General features: G+C 32.7%; 1 protein-coding gene across 3 annotated transcripts in view; it reads left to right on the top strand.

Annotated features, from left to right (window-relative positions):
- The window catches only part of LOC123564696 (sodium-independent sulfate anion transporter-like), a 60308-nt gene that overhangs the window by 3414 nt on the left and 42152 nt on the right, over positions 1–14742 (top strand). For 2 of the 3 annotated variants that reach the window (XM_045358444.2, XM_045358442.2), the window contains exon 2: positions 3630–3706. The gene's annotated coding sequence lies outside the window, so the exon portion shown is untranslated. Of the gene's footprint in view, positions 1–3629; positions 3707–6905; positions 7181–14742 lie in introns of those variants that run through there. The other variant, XM_045358443.2, reaches the window with a different exon arrangement.

The raw sequence follows: 14742 nt of genomic DNA, 5'->3' as shown, positions 1-14742 counted from the left end.
ACTGTGAGAGATATAGCTCCGATCTACTTGTACATTGTGTATGAATTTTAAATTATTTGCTTAAAACAGGATGAAAATTGTAGTCGCACTTAAAATTTGTTCATTATAGTATGTTTCTTGATTCAAATTATTTTACTTAATGAGAATTTCATAATATTACACAGCAAAAAATAAAATAAAATGGAACTTTATGTTGTGTGCGTCTTTCTAACGTCACAACACGTCTGACATCATGTCTGTTTATGCGCGCCTGTTTCCCGCGCCTGTTAAAATTTGTTGCAAATTGCACATCTCAACGTAATTAAGCATAAAATAAAAAGAAAATTTGTTTGTTTTTCGTAAATATGGAATTATCTCACCTCGAAGTAAGAAAATTTTCACATTTTCACTCGCGCTACGCTCTCAGTGAGATATATTCCATATTCACTTAAAACAAACAAATATCCTCTGTACATTTTCACACACACTTGTAAATATATAGGTGTACATGTATATTTAAGTGTTGCTAGAATGTGCTTGCATGCATAGATATATACATCCATGTACATATTTTTATAAAAATGTAGGTGCAAGCATACATGGACGTGCACATGTAAATTTATACATGCATGCTTAATTACAATGCACATATATATGCACGTGCATGTCCATATATGCATGCACCTACATATATAGCATTCACATATAAAAATATGTTGGAAGACGAATATACATGTGTGTATGCTTGCATGCATATTTTTATACGTGCACGTATATTTTGAAATTTGCGCGCACACAAAGCAGATCTCGACTTTCGACCCAAATGGTACACCATTATACGTATATAGTCAAAACTTAAAAATCTTCTTGTATGAAACTGCTGGCCGATTTTAAAATAATTTCACACAAATTGTCCGTGTGTGACCTTCTACCAAGATTGTTCAGATTATTTTGATTTGAATTAAAATATTGCCACCAGGGGGAGTTGTCATTTTTTCCATAATGTATATATTGGAAACTTTAACATGTTCTTGTCAGAAACAGAAGGCCCAATTTTAAAATAATTTTACACAGTTGTTTTTGGGTTACCTATTGGGAAGATTGTACAAATTATTCTGTTTCATCAAAAAAGGGCTGATGGGGTGTGTGGTCACTTTTCCCTACTGTATATGTATGTAGTGGAAAATCTTATTGTCAAATCACACCATTCCCCAAACTTCTTACCAAACCTCCCCCCTCCCTGCTTACCTGCCCATATCTATTCAGTACAAACTTTTAAAATATTCTTGTCGTAAAACACTGGCACTAATTCAGTATAATTTCATAAACATGTTCCTTGCTTCTTTGCATAACTATCTACCAAAACTGTTGATAGTTAGCAGCATAATTCTGGTGAGCAATCTAGGGCTATCATGGCCCTCTTGTTTAATCTATTTATAGCAATATTCACACAGCTTTTCTTCAGCCTGTATCTTTTTACAGAAGAAATAAAAGCATTTCGTCAAGTCTAAGTGACAATTCTGAGGTTGGTCAAGCCATTTTCAGTGAATTCCAATATTGAAACATACTTATTACATGATTATGGCATACGTAATGCCAATTAAGCAACAGTAAAGAATGTCTAATGAGTATATCCCTGAAAACAATACATAGCAGAAATGTAGATATTATTAATTTTGGTGAAGAAAACTGCAAAATCCTGGGATTGGGCCATTGCTACAGAATATAGGGACTTGATTGCTCCTTTCTGCAGAAAGTTGGCTTTGAACTTAAAATTGGTCTTGTATATGATGTCACCAGATGTTCAAATATTAGAAGTCCTTGACAGCTCAGGGGTAAATCACAACACTAGAGTATAGATAGAACTGAGGTTATGTCAGTCTGATTCCTGAGCAAAGCAGAAGTTCTTGTTGTGTTTTAACAGAAGACAGTATGTCTGAAACCATTTTTCCTCCACCTATGAATGATTTGAGAAAGTCGTCAGTTACTAATGGAGAACAACTTAAAATTATTATCGCATAGTGCGGCAATTTTCCTTTGATCTTTGCAGCATGTTATACATAGTAACACACATTATTACTACAAAACTGTGCTGATATCTTACAAAACTGTTGCGATATATATCAACACGGAAATCTCTATAGAGTTGCATAAGAAAAAAGTGTTCCGATATATATCAGCACAGTAAAACTGTTCCGATATATATCGGAACACTTTTTCTCTACTGAGGTCCTATCAAGGGAGTATAATTTTTTCCTTTCAAAGAAAAGATGATTTTAGCTCCAATTTACAATTCACAGAGAAAGAATTGTCACAAACACCTACATTTATAAAGTAAAAGAATAAATAAACTAGAATATTTCAAAAACTTGATAGTTATTGCCAAATTCAGAAATACATGAAATATATGAAATTCTGAGATTTCTCAAATGTTTCTTTTTCTTTGATTTTTTTTACAAACAAAACAACAAGTTTTACAATATGTCTGGCCAATGAAATGCAAAGATTTAAAACCAATGCAGAAATTTGTTGGGTACTTTTATCTGGGGAACACATTTTCTAAAACAGAAGTTTTAGTGTTTCAGTCAGCGAGGCGCAGAAAGGGAATCAAAATAGTAAAAATAATAATAAACAAATTTAAATGAAAATAATATATAAATTTTAATGATAAACTATGCGATAAAACAGTTATAATATGTAGTGCTCGTGTGTTACCAGGATATATCAGAGCTAGGGGTACATCTCGTTATTTTTCTCTTCACATATCTGTCTCGGCCTACCGGCCTCGACGATATGTGCAGAAAAAAATACCCTTGATGTACCCCTAGCTCTGATATATCCTGGTAACACACTCTCACACATACTATAACTATTACATACAGTGGTGGAATCCAGGAATGCTTGACAGGACCAGTTAATGACCACCATTACCTAACTGAAAAATGTGTTGAAAAGAGTTAAGCCTATCTAAAAGATTTGCAAATAATACAAGAAAGTTGTTGGAATTTGATTGCATGCTTTGTTATAAATAGATATGAGCCGTGCCATGAGAAAACCAACACAGTGGCTTTGCGACCTGCATGGATCCAGACCAGCCTGCGCACCCACGCAGTCTGGTCAGGATCCATTCTGTTTGCTAACAGTTTCTCTAATTCCAATAGGCTTTGAAAGTGAACAGCATGGATCCTGACCAGACTGCGTGGATGCGCAGGCTGGTCTGGATCCATGCTGATCGCAAACCCACTATGTTGGTTTTCTCATGGCACGGCTCAATTAAGTTCACTGAAGCTTTTGGCTGAGTTCAGTAGCATAGTAATGACGTATACTACTGGTACTTATACTGAGTTATGGTGGCCTAATGGTTAAGGTGCCTGCTCCATAACTGGTAGGCTAAATGTTCAAGCCCTGTGAGAGTTGGGCTGTTACTGAAGAGAGATCAGTTGGTGAGCAGCTAGCTAGTTAAGTAATGATTACCAATTGTATATACCTGCCTGATGCTTGGCATCTGGAAGTTATGCTGTTCAGTCTCTGTAGGTGTCCCATAAGTCAGACACACCTAGTTCTTTCAGTAGGGGTAACACAATAAACAAACACTATACTTCTGTACTGTTCAATGGGAGAAACTCAAAAATAAAAAAATTGTCTTTCAGGGGAGGTAATCATGAGCTGACAGTTGATGGTGACAGTGGAGCAGAGACTCTAAGTTCTAGTCATTATTTCAGTGTTGGTAGGTATATTGTTAATTATATGTAAGACATTTATGTTTTGAATACTTTTTAATAGTTTAGTAAAAGACAGTACTACTAGAGACTTCTTCAATGCATTATGCTACCAGAGCACAACACACGACTAATTTCAGATTGACCTACAGATGTGCCAATTTTAGTCTTTGATCATTTAATAATATCTTTTACATAATATTATAAAAATTATCAATTACATATCTTATTATATATCTTATTACATATCTATTACAAATCTGTTACATATTTATTGCATCTTTAGTCATTTCTACCTCTCTTATGATTTCAAGCAGTTCTGGTAATCCATGAAAACTAGGGTTGAAGGAGCAGAAACTGAATGAAATTTTTTGAAACTTGGAAAGTTTTTCCTTAAATTTTGTTTTAATTACTTAAATAGCTTTCTTTTATGATATGATTTTCATAGTTGAACAGGGTATGTAAGATATGGTGTCTTCTCAGAAAATATTTTTTAATACAGTAAGACTCCCCATTACAAGTCATTAACAAAGATACTAATCTGACATAAATATGTGTATAGCAAGGGAGACAACAGTTACTTTTCCCCTTACTGTTGATCTTGCTTAAATTGTGGCCCTTGTGCCTGCATGAGAGACCAAAATTAACTATAATATAATATTATTTTGTTTACAAACAATATTATATTGTTTTATTATATTATACCAGATTTATATAGAACCCTTTTCGTGATAAATACATTCTTTACATAGTTTAGTAAGGCCTAAAAAAATTGTTTGTTTCTGGTAACATGCCCTCAAAAATAGGGTAAGTAGGTAGGACATTTTTTTTTTTTTTTTTTTAACAAAGAAGAAAGAGCAACACAAACAAAAATTATAAAAGTAGCGAAAATATTGAATTATTTTTCCAACGCCATAAAAATAAGGGTCGCGGCAAATTTTTAGGGTAGGTCAGGATTCAGGAAACAAACATTTTTTTAGGCCTAAGTAAATAAATAATGTTTTGAAATAATAGTCCAACCCTTTAATAATGATTAAGATTCATTAAACACCCCTTAAAGATGAATATTTCAAAACCCAATGTATCTATGCTCGACCAACAGGGAAGACATAGCCATGTTTATCAACAATTGTATTTGTAAATATAGATGAAATATTTTCATTATCAAATTAAAGGGTTACCAGGGGGTAAATTGTTTATGTATTCAAGTCCCTGTGGCACATTTTTCAGTAAGCAGTTTCTTGATTACAAGATGAAGTTTTACTCAGAAGGGGGGCAGTTGATGAAGGGTCATAATGATTGTTAGAGATGATAATGCTCATTATCTGAAATTGAATATTTTCCATGTATGTGAGGTATTTAAATCATTTCAAAATTTTGAATATGTTTTTCAAAGGGTTTCCTTGTTTAAATGTTGGTGTATTTGCAGTTCAGTGTCATAGGTCAATGTGGTACAGAAGCATCTTCAATGTATTCATATGTCAAAATTTATTTTTTTATCATATTTCAATGAGGTTATGTACTGAAAGTAGGCATTATCACTTCAAAATGGGCCTGCATGTTGGGTACACAGGGGTGGGCCATTAGAACTGCAGAGAAAGTGCTTTGTTACAAAGAAGAAATTCTAAATACTAAATGAAACTTTTTTATTTTTCACTTTATTTTTTTCAACTTAACACCTTCTTGTGGTGAAATCTTCATGAATGGCAGTTAAATGTCATTTTTACTGGTCAATAACAGTTACTCTCAAAATTAAAAATATTATATAATGAGTGTTTTGTACATTAGGCCTAAAAAAAAATCTTTGTTTCCGGTAACATGATTAAAAAAAATTAGGGTAGGTAGGTCGGAAAATGGAATTTTTTTTTATTAATAAGTGAGACTTTTCAGAAATTAATTTTATGTCAAAAAATGAATACAAATAAGGGGATTATGCCAAGTTGATTTCTAACATCATTGACCCTGTTTAAAGCATAAAAAGTGAAGTTTTGCAACTTTTTGTTTAAAAGTTGAAAAAAAAATTCTCCAAGGCCATAAAAACATTTAGGGTCAGGCCAAAAATTTAGAGTAGGTTGGGATACCGGAAACAAACAATTTTTTTTACGCCTTACATTATTATCTATTTCCAATCTATTGTCATAGACCATGATGGCACAGTATCATTGTTTGAGAGTGGCAGGGGATGTTGGGGTGGAATTTGGGGGAGGGGTTTTTGAAAACCAAACTGTTGAGCCCAATGTTGATAATAGCTAGCTAGCTGATAGTTTTTTTTTTTACTGAATTGACTTATTTTGCAATTTTCAAGCTTGAAAAGGTACATGTAAGGCAGGTCTAAATTATATGGCTAGTTGAGTTGATTTCTGATTGTGGATCAGTCTGTCTGAAATTAAAAATGCTTATAATTCAGAAAGTATTTAAGCTAGAATCACCAAACCTCAAATAATTATTGATTAGCATTTGACCTTTGCTTGCATAATATATAATATCCCCCCTTGTCCCAATAAAAGCTTGATTTGGTAAAAAAAGAGACTATACTTATACTTCAGAAATTATTAATTAGCACACGACCTTTACTTAGTTTATGGATCTTCATGAAATTCAGCACAAATATAGATCACTATAGGCTGTTGCATGCACATCTTTCAACAGGATCTCTTCATTTTCTGCAGAGTTATTGCCCCTTAACTGCCCTAAAATTCATAAATTCCCACAAAATAAAGTAACCCATTGATGGATCTTCATGAACATTATACAGATATAGATCACTACTGGTATTGGACAGAGTTTTTCCCCCTGATTTGGTAAAAAATAGGAACCAACACACTATAGCACAGTCCTGTTATACTGAACTTAGGTATATCTGGAAATTGAATATCTTTCAAAAGAAGTCCCCTCATTCACAAAAACAACTTTTTCCACTTGGTTGCAGTAACCAATGAGAAATTCAAGCTGTTGACTATAAAAATGTACCAAGAATATGTGTACGCTTTTAGCACAAATGTTGATACATATTTTTCTTCTTAAGGCAGCATAAAATGTACACAAAAGTTAATGATTTGCATTATTTATGTGTCAGCTTCATCAGCAAGTTTTGTATAGAAGAAACAGCTGTTTCAATCTCCTTTTTGAAACATTCTAAAGGTCCTGTAATTTACAGGCATTTTATCATTTGTAGACATATTGTAGACTGAAAATGTGATATGTATCAGTTTAGTTAGGAGGGGAGAAAAAAGAGAAAAAGTTTTGAAAATTTGATTGTCACATACATTTCAGAAACGAGTTGGTCAATTTAAAGTACTCTCTTAACTTTTAGTGTTTTATTTGTAGTGTAAAGGAAACTGTAAAGAAACATTTCTGTTCTAAGGATAACTGCTGATTATAGACTGAAGGACATAATATTGGACAAGGTAAATTATAATGTCAACCTGAAATTAAAGTGACTGTAATTAACAGAAATAAATGATAAATCTGATTAATTTAAAGTAAGTGCTTTTAATATTATGTTAAAACTGATAAGTCATCAAGTCGAGTACAGAATATGCATAATTACATGGTTATTAGGAAAATATGAACTTACATTTTTAGAACAATAAAGGGAGATAATAAAAACTTTTAGAATGGATTCAGTATGATTTATCAAGTCAAATTTAATACAGAATATGTATAATTACATGGTAAGGAAAGCATGAACTTACATTTTCAGAACAATAAAGGGAGATAATAAAAAAGAATGGATTCAGTAATACTTTCTACTAATTTGTTAATTGTTCATCCTAAGTTGAACCCGATTTGAGATACAATTACCAAAAAAGGAAATATCAAGATATTGATATATTTTGTGTCTAAAACAAAAATGTACCAGCAACATAATATAGAACAGAACAGAACATAGTTTTTTCAACTTGTACACGTATACAGGTACCTCGTTGTACAAAACATTCATACAATATTCATAATAAAAGCCATTAGGACCATTTATGTTTTACAGATTGAGTTTTTTGTTGCTATAATTGGAGTTAATTGTTATTGTTTTCATCAAAGTCTGAGTTAAATCTGCACTACTCAGTTAAATGTTATAGACATAATAATTATTTATCAGTAAAATTTGAATGAAATTTGTACCATGCATTGTTTACATACTTTTAATAGTTAAACCTATGAGAACTAGGGAGTTAATTGTGGTATGATACAGAAATATGTATTATATAAAGTTTTATCTTCATGTATTATGTAAGGCTATTACAGTATGAGTATATCAAACATTGTCGACCTCACAGGCTAGCCAATGACCCAGGACATTTTATTGTACAGCCTGAAAGAGACTGGTGCATGGAATGTATTTTTTTGAAAACTGAAAACTGTAGGATATGGGCAGGTAATCTAGACTGAAGAAAACTGAAAATCAATCTAATTAATATCATCTCCAATTATATGCACCTTGGATCTTATTTTAGGAAGACCGAGAACTGTAGTCAGATTGCACTGAAAATGAAAATACAACTACCCAGATTGATGGTCAGCTGATTATAGGTCACAGGGCCGGTGGTCTAGTGGTAACACACTTGATGTCATTCCAGAGGTCCGGGGTTCAAATCCTGCTCCAGACACTGGAAATTTCTGAGATGCTCTTGAGTGTTTCCCACCTAACTTAGAGGCCTTTACTGGTTCTTCCCAGGAAAGACAGCTTCACGTGTATCGGAGCTATACACGGGGCACGTTAAAGAACCAGACTGTCTATTCGCAAAGAGCTAGGCTAAGTTAGCCGGACAAGTCTGTATCTAAAAAGGATTTCTCTCTATCTGTTCTGGGGGCTTTATCTCACGCTGTCCCTCTGCTCTGTGTCTGTACTAGCAGAGGATGAATTCCGCACCCTTTGTGGCTGCGATTGCTATATGTAAAGCGCCTTTGAACTTGTTTATCATGAAAAGGGCGCTATATAAATCTGGTATAATAATAATGATAATATTATTATCTGTTAGCAGAAAGGTCCTTATGTTGCATGTAGTTATTTGAATTAAAGCTTTTGCAATAAAAGAAAACAGTCATTCTATCAATATTGTTGCAGAAATTACTTTACAGACTGATATTTATGTGCCAATTCCAAAAAAAAAGAAGACAAAATCTGCTCATGAATTTATGGATGAAAAATAATGATGATGTGATCATTGCAGCTGACCACTTCATAACATGCTTTTGGATACACAAACTTGTATTATAAGTGGTCAGATTGTCTGACTAAGTCACTTTGACATTTTAGTCAGCAGCATTTTTTTGTTGAATGGTAAAATTAATGATATCTATATACAACAGTAAGTCCTAAATGACCAGTTAACCATCCTTATAAATTATACAATAATGCACAGTCACTATGTGGTAATAGCATGCTTAAAAAGCTTTTGACTATAGTCAACATGGTGCATGTGCTCATCTGTATCTTAGTCACTTTTTCATTGAACAACTGCTTAAATTCTTGCCAGAATGTCCTAACTTTATTTATACTTCCCATTAGAATACTTTTCTTTTATTACTGGACCAGTGACCGCATTAAACCAGTTCCGGCAGGAGAAAATATCTGCAAAAGTGTCTGTTTCATACGAAACTTTCCATTGTGTTTTTTCAGTTTTTTCAAAGTTTAACCCATCTAACCAGCGAGGATATATGTTAATAATGATGAATTACGTTAGACAGTAGTTATAGTACTTATATGATATTTTGTATATGACATGTAATATGAGGCATACATCATACTGGTATATCAGAAATATTCTAGATACTACTGGATTTTCTCGAAGGCAATGAGAGACCATCATATTGAGTGACCGACCACAGTTTGTGTGTGATCTCTTAATACAAATGTTGACTAAAGTTCTTTTTCGTCATTGTCTGTTTTGACTTTGACATTTTATTTTCCATATAAATTCAGCAGTTTCATTTTGTATTGCAGTATTTCTGTACATGAAAAGTAAAAGTTCTTCCTATATTTCTTTATGACTGGCAATCTACTGTATTGCAGGGAAAGTAAATTTAAGTCAGCTAAAGTTATTAAAATGCAGTAGACTATATTATGTTCCATCTCACTTAAAAATAGTCGTATATTTCAGGTCAAGGTTCGAATTCTTACACAATGTCTACTTTTATTTAGATTCCTGAATGATTGTACGAAAAATTTTAATATCGTTTTATTACATTTCATGTATTATTTAAAGTGTTTGACATGGGGCATCCTTCCTTAAATGGCTTACATCAAAGAAAATGACTTTTGTTTATCTGTGCAAGACAATTGAAACACTGAGAGGTTCATTGCCTTTGTTTAAATGTATTATAACATTATCAATATCTTTGTTTGAAATTTTTATTGCCTAGACTTAAGGTGTTCGAACACAATTAATGCAGAAAGGATTCAGGATGAAAAATTTTATTGCTTGTTTTAAGTAGGATATGTGCTAAATAGGTCTCATTTTATTTTTCTGTTTTGAAAGATTCTAGACATTTTCTGTTTAAAATTACTTTCAGATGATTATAATATACATGTGATGAACATAGAATTGATTGTAGCAATTGTCTTGATAATTTGATGTGAAATTTGATTTATTTGCAATACATGCATCAGAAAATATGATTAATGAATTTTCATAATTAAATGAAATACATCTCAAACATTGTATTGATACTAGTTGCATATTATATCCATGTTGCGTTGTATGCAGCAATTTTCATTTTAAAGGGACTGGCCTCAAGATAAAGGTCACAAGTTTAAATCTGATTTAAGCAACATTTTATGACATATCTCACTTTTTAGCTCCACTATTCGAAGAATAGTCTAGCTATTCTACTCACCCTGGCGTCGGCGTCGGCGTCGGCGTCACACCTTGGTTAAGTTTTTGCATGCAAGTACATACAGCTATCAATTAAAGGCATATAGCTTTGAAACTTATTTTTTCTTTTTCTAGGTCAAGTACCAACCTCTCTGGGTCAAGTCCCATAACTCTGACATGTATTTTGAGCAAATTATGCCCCCTTTTGGACTTAGAAAATTTTGGTTAAAGTTTTACATGCAAGTTACTATCTCCAAAACTAATGCAGATATTGATTTGAAACTTCGCATGTGTCTTCGGGGTTATAAAAATAGTTGATAGCAACAAGTCCCATAACTCTGACCTTCATTTTGGCCAAATTATGCCCCCTTTTGGACTTAGAAAATTCTGGTTAAAGTTTTGCGTGCAAGTACATACAGCTATTTCTAAAAGGCATATAGATTTGAAACTTATTTTTTCTTTTTCTAGATTAATTACCAACCTCACTGGGTCAAGTCCCATAACTCTGACATGTATTTTGAGCAAGTTATGCCCCCTTTTGGACTTAGAAAATTTTGGTTAAAGTTTTACATGCAAGTTACTATCTCCAAAACTAATGCAGATATTGATTTGAAACTTTGCATGTGTCTTCGGGGTTATAAAACTAGTTGATAGCAACAAGTCCCATAACTCTGACCTTCATTTTGGCCAAATTATGCCCCCTTTTGGACTTAGAAAATTCTGGTTAAAGTTTTGCGTGCAAGTACATACAGCTATTTCTAAAAGGCATATAGATTTGAAACTTATTTTTTCTTTTTCTAGATTAATTACCAACCTCACTGGGTCAAGTCCCATAACTCTGACATGTATTTTGAGCAAGTTATGCCCCCTTTTGGACTTAGAAAATTTTGGTTAAAGTTTTACATGCAAAGTTACTATCTCCAAAACTAATGCAGATATTGATTTGAAACTTCACATGTGTCTTCGGGGTTATAAAACTAGTTGATAGCAGCAAGTCCCATAACTCTGACCTTCATTTTGGCCAAATTATGCCCCCTTTTGGACTTAGAAAATTCTGGTTAAAGTTTTGCGTGCAAGTACATACAGCTATTTCTAAAAGGCATATAGCTTTGAAACTTATTTTTTTTTTTTTAGGTCAATTACCAACCTCTCTGGGTCAAGTCCCATAACTCTGACATGTATTTTGAGCAAATTATGCCCCCTTTTGGACTTAGAAAATTTTGGTTAAAGTTTTACATGCAAGTTACTATCTCCAAAACTAATGCAGATATTGATTTGAAACTTCGCATGTGTCTTCGGGGTTATAAAACTAGTTGATAGCAACAAGTCCCATAACTCTGACCTTCATTTTGGCCAAATTATGCCCCCTTTTGGACTTAGAAAATTCTGGTTAAAGTTTTGCGTGCAAGTACATACAGCTATTTCTAAAAGGCATATAGATTTGAAACTTATTTTTTCTTTTTCTAGATTAATTACCAACCTCACTGGGTCAAGTCCCATAACTCTGACATGTATTTTGAGCAAGTTATGCCCCCTTTTGGACTTAGAAAATTTTGGTTAAAGTTTTACATGCAAAGTTACTATCTCCAAAACTAATGCAGATATTGATTTGAAACTTCACATGTGTCTTCGGGGTTATAAAACTAGTTGATAGCAGCAAGTCCCATAACTCTGACCTTCATTTTGGCCAAATTATGCCCCCTTTTGGACTTAGAAAATTCTGGTTAAAGTTTTGCGTGCAAGTACATACAGCTATTTCTAAAAGGCATATAGATTTGAAACTTATTTTTTCTTTTTCTAGATTAATTACCAACCTAACTGGGTCAAGTCCCATAACTCTGACATGTATTTTGAGCAAGTTATGCCCCCTTTTAGACTTAGAAAATTTTGGTTAAAGTTTTACATGCAAGTTACTATCTCCAAAACTAAATGCAGATATTGATTTGAAACTTCACATGTGTCTTCGGGGTTATAAAACTAGTTGATAGCAGCAAGTCCCATAACTCTGACCTTCATTTTGGCCAAATTATGCCCCCTTTTGGACTTAGCAAATTCTGGTTAAAGTTTTGCGTGCAAGTACATTCAGCTGTTACTAAAAAGCATATAGATTTGAAACTTATTTTTTCTTTTTCTAGATCAATTACTAACCTCACTGGATCAAGTCCCATAACTCTTACATGTATTTTGAGCAAATTATTCCCCTTTTTGGACTTAGAAAATCCTGGTTAAAGTTTTGCGTGCAAGTACATACAGCAATTTCAAAAAGGCATATAGATTTGAAACTTTTTTTTTTCTAGATCAATAACCAACCTTATGGTTGGGCAAATTATGCCCCCTTTTGGACTACATGCGAGTTTCTATCTCCAAAACTAATGCAGATATTGAATTGAAACTTCACATGTGCCTTCGGGGTTATAAAACTAGTTGATAGCAGCAAGTAGCATAACTGATATGCATTTTGGTCAAATTATGCCTCGTTTTGAACTTAAAATTCTTTTGATATTTAACCTTTTTGGGTAATATTTTCCTGCTTCTGGGACAATATTTCAAATAGTCGAGCTTGGCTGTCTTATGGACAGCTCTTGTTGTATGATATTGTATTGTATTACTTACTTATTTAGGGAAAAAAATTGTCCTTTACATAGAGTTAGATTATTTCTAGAAATGTTTTTTGATTGCCTCCCTTTAATATGAAAGTCTTTTAAAAGCTGTGTACAGGAGGTAAAACTTGCATTAGTAATAAGTGTAAAGGTCAAATGTAAAATTTTGAACAAATACATCACATAACCAAAATCAGCTTTTAACAGTGGAATAACTTAATTTTCAAACAAAGAAATTTATTGAGCAGTGCAATAGAATCTAAATCAATATTATTTTAATTAATATGCTAAAAGTATGGTGATGAAATACAGTTAGATTCAAGCTTTATTACTCCAAATTTTTAATGTGTAACTATATATATATTACTTACAAGAAATGTTCTTGTATCTTTCTGGTAATTCTCTCATTATAACATTCTTGAATACTGGTACTTTCTTTCATTGGGGGTGCAAATGTCCTGGAGGGCAAAATGTCCTACAACCCTGTATAATATCGTGATTCACAAGACACTGGTACAGATGAAAGAGTAAAATTTAATAGCTGATTCAGAAGTAGATTATAAGTTACCTTTCTGAGGAAATTAAATTTAATTTCTTGTCGAGAAAGGTTTCGACTCCATCTCGGAGTCTTCTTCAGGACTGTGATGTCACATGATGGAATCAGCATGACAGAGGCAGGAACCAACCTCAAAATCTACAATAAATAAATAGCTGATTATCGTTTACTCAATATAAAATGAAAAACTTTTAGCAAGGCTTGTTATTCACACATCAACCCTTTTCAAGTACCTTCACTTTATATTTTCTGAAACAATGGGTCTGTAACGTTCATATCTGAACCATTTTCAAGTATCTTCAATTTTTTTTTAACATTAAAGATATAAAATTGAAATCAAAAGAAAAGTGAGGGTGACTTGTGAAATTAGCTAAAAAATTTGTATTGGTGGTGTGTGACTTATGATTATATAATGCAGTAATGCTACAAAAATATCGAGTGTTATAAGACCTTGCGTGCAATATAGCAGAAATAATTGCAATAAAGGGTTAGTTTCTTGTTTGCATATACTTAATAGCTCCAATATTTTTATAATTATCACGTCAATGATTGAAAATTTTCTGTAAGACAAAAAAAACTAGCACTCGAAAAAATAAAAGTACACATGGAAAAAAATGTGTTATAAAGGGAAATTATTAAGTCCGGCTTTGCTCTCTTTAAAGGTGCTTATCAAAGTTGTATAATCTTTTATACATGAAGAAAATATTGCCACTTGAACGAGTTGCTTATATATAGAATTCGCTATTTTTTCCTTGCAAGACCTTCAACCATAGTACTGCAGTAAAGATATCAACTTGTGAGATATATTTTGATATATACAGTCATGTAAATCATAAGCCCATCGGAAACATTGTTTATTCTCTGGGTACAATTCATCACAGAGTCCTTTGTTGTGAAAGGCAGAATCTAATAACCAATTCCTCAAAATATACAGCACCGATAATTCAGAAATTTACAACATTTTGTCTTGAAAATGTGTCAGATTTCTTATATTCTTTGTGGGACTATTTATTTTTATTTGACATAAAAACCATCCCCCCTGTTTGTCAACACTTGTGTGAAATGATAAAAGG

The sequence above is a fragment of the Mercenaria mercenaria genome, chromosome 2 (assembly GCF_021730395.1).
Source record: "Mercenaria mercenaria strain notata chromosome 2, MADL_Memer_1, whole genome shotgun sequence".
Classification (NCBI taxonomy): domain Eukaryota; kingdom Metazoa; phylum Mollusca; class Bivalvia; order Venerida; family Veneridae; genus Mercenaria; species Mercenaria mercenaria.
The sequence above is the reverse complement of the archived record's forward strand: the minus strand, read 5'-3'. Positions and strand labels throughout refer to the sequence as shown.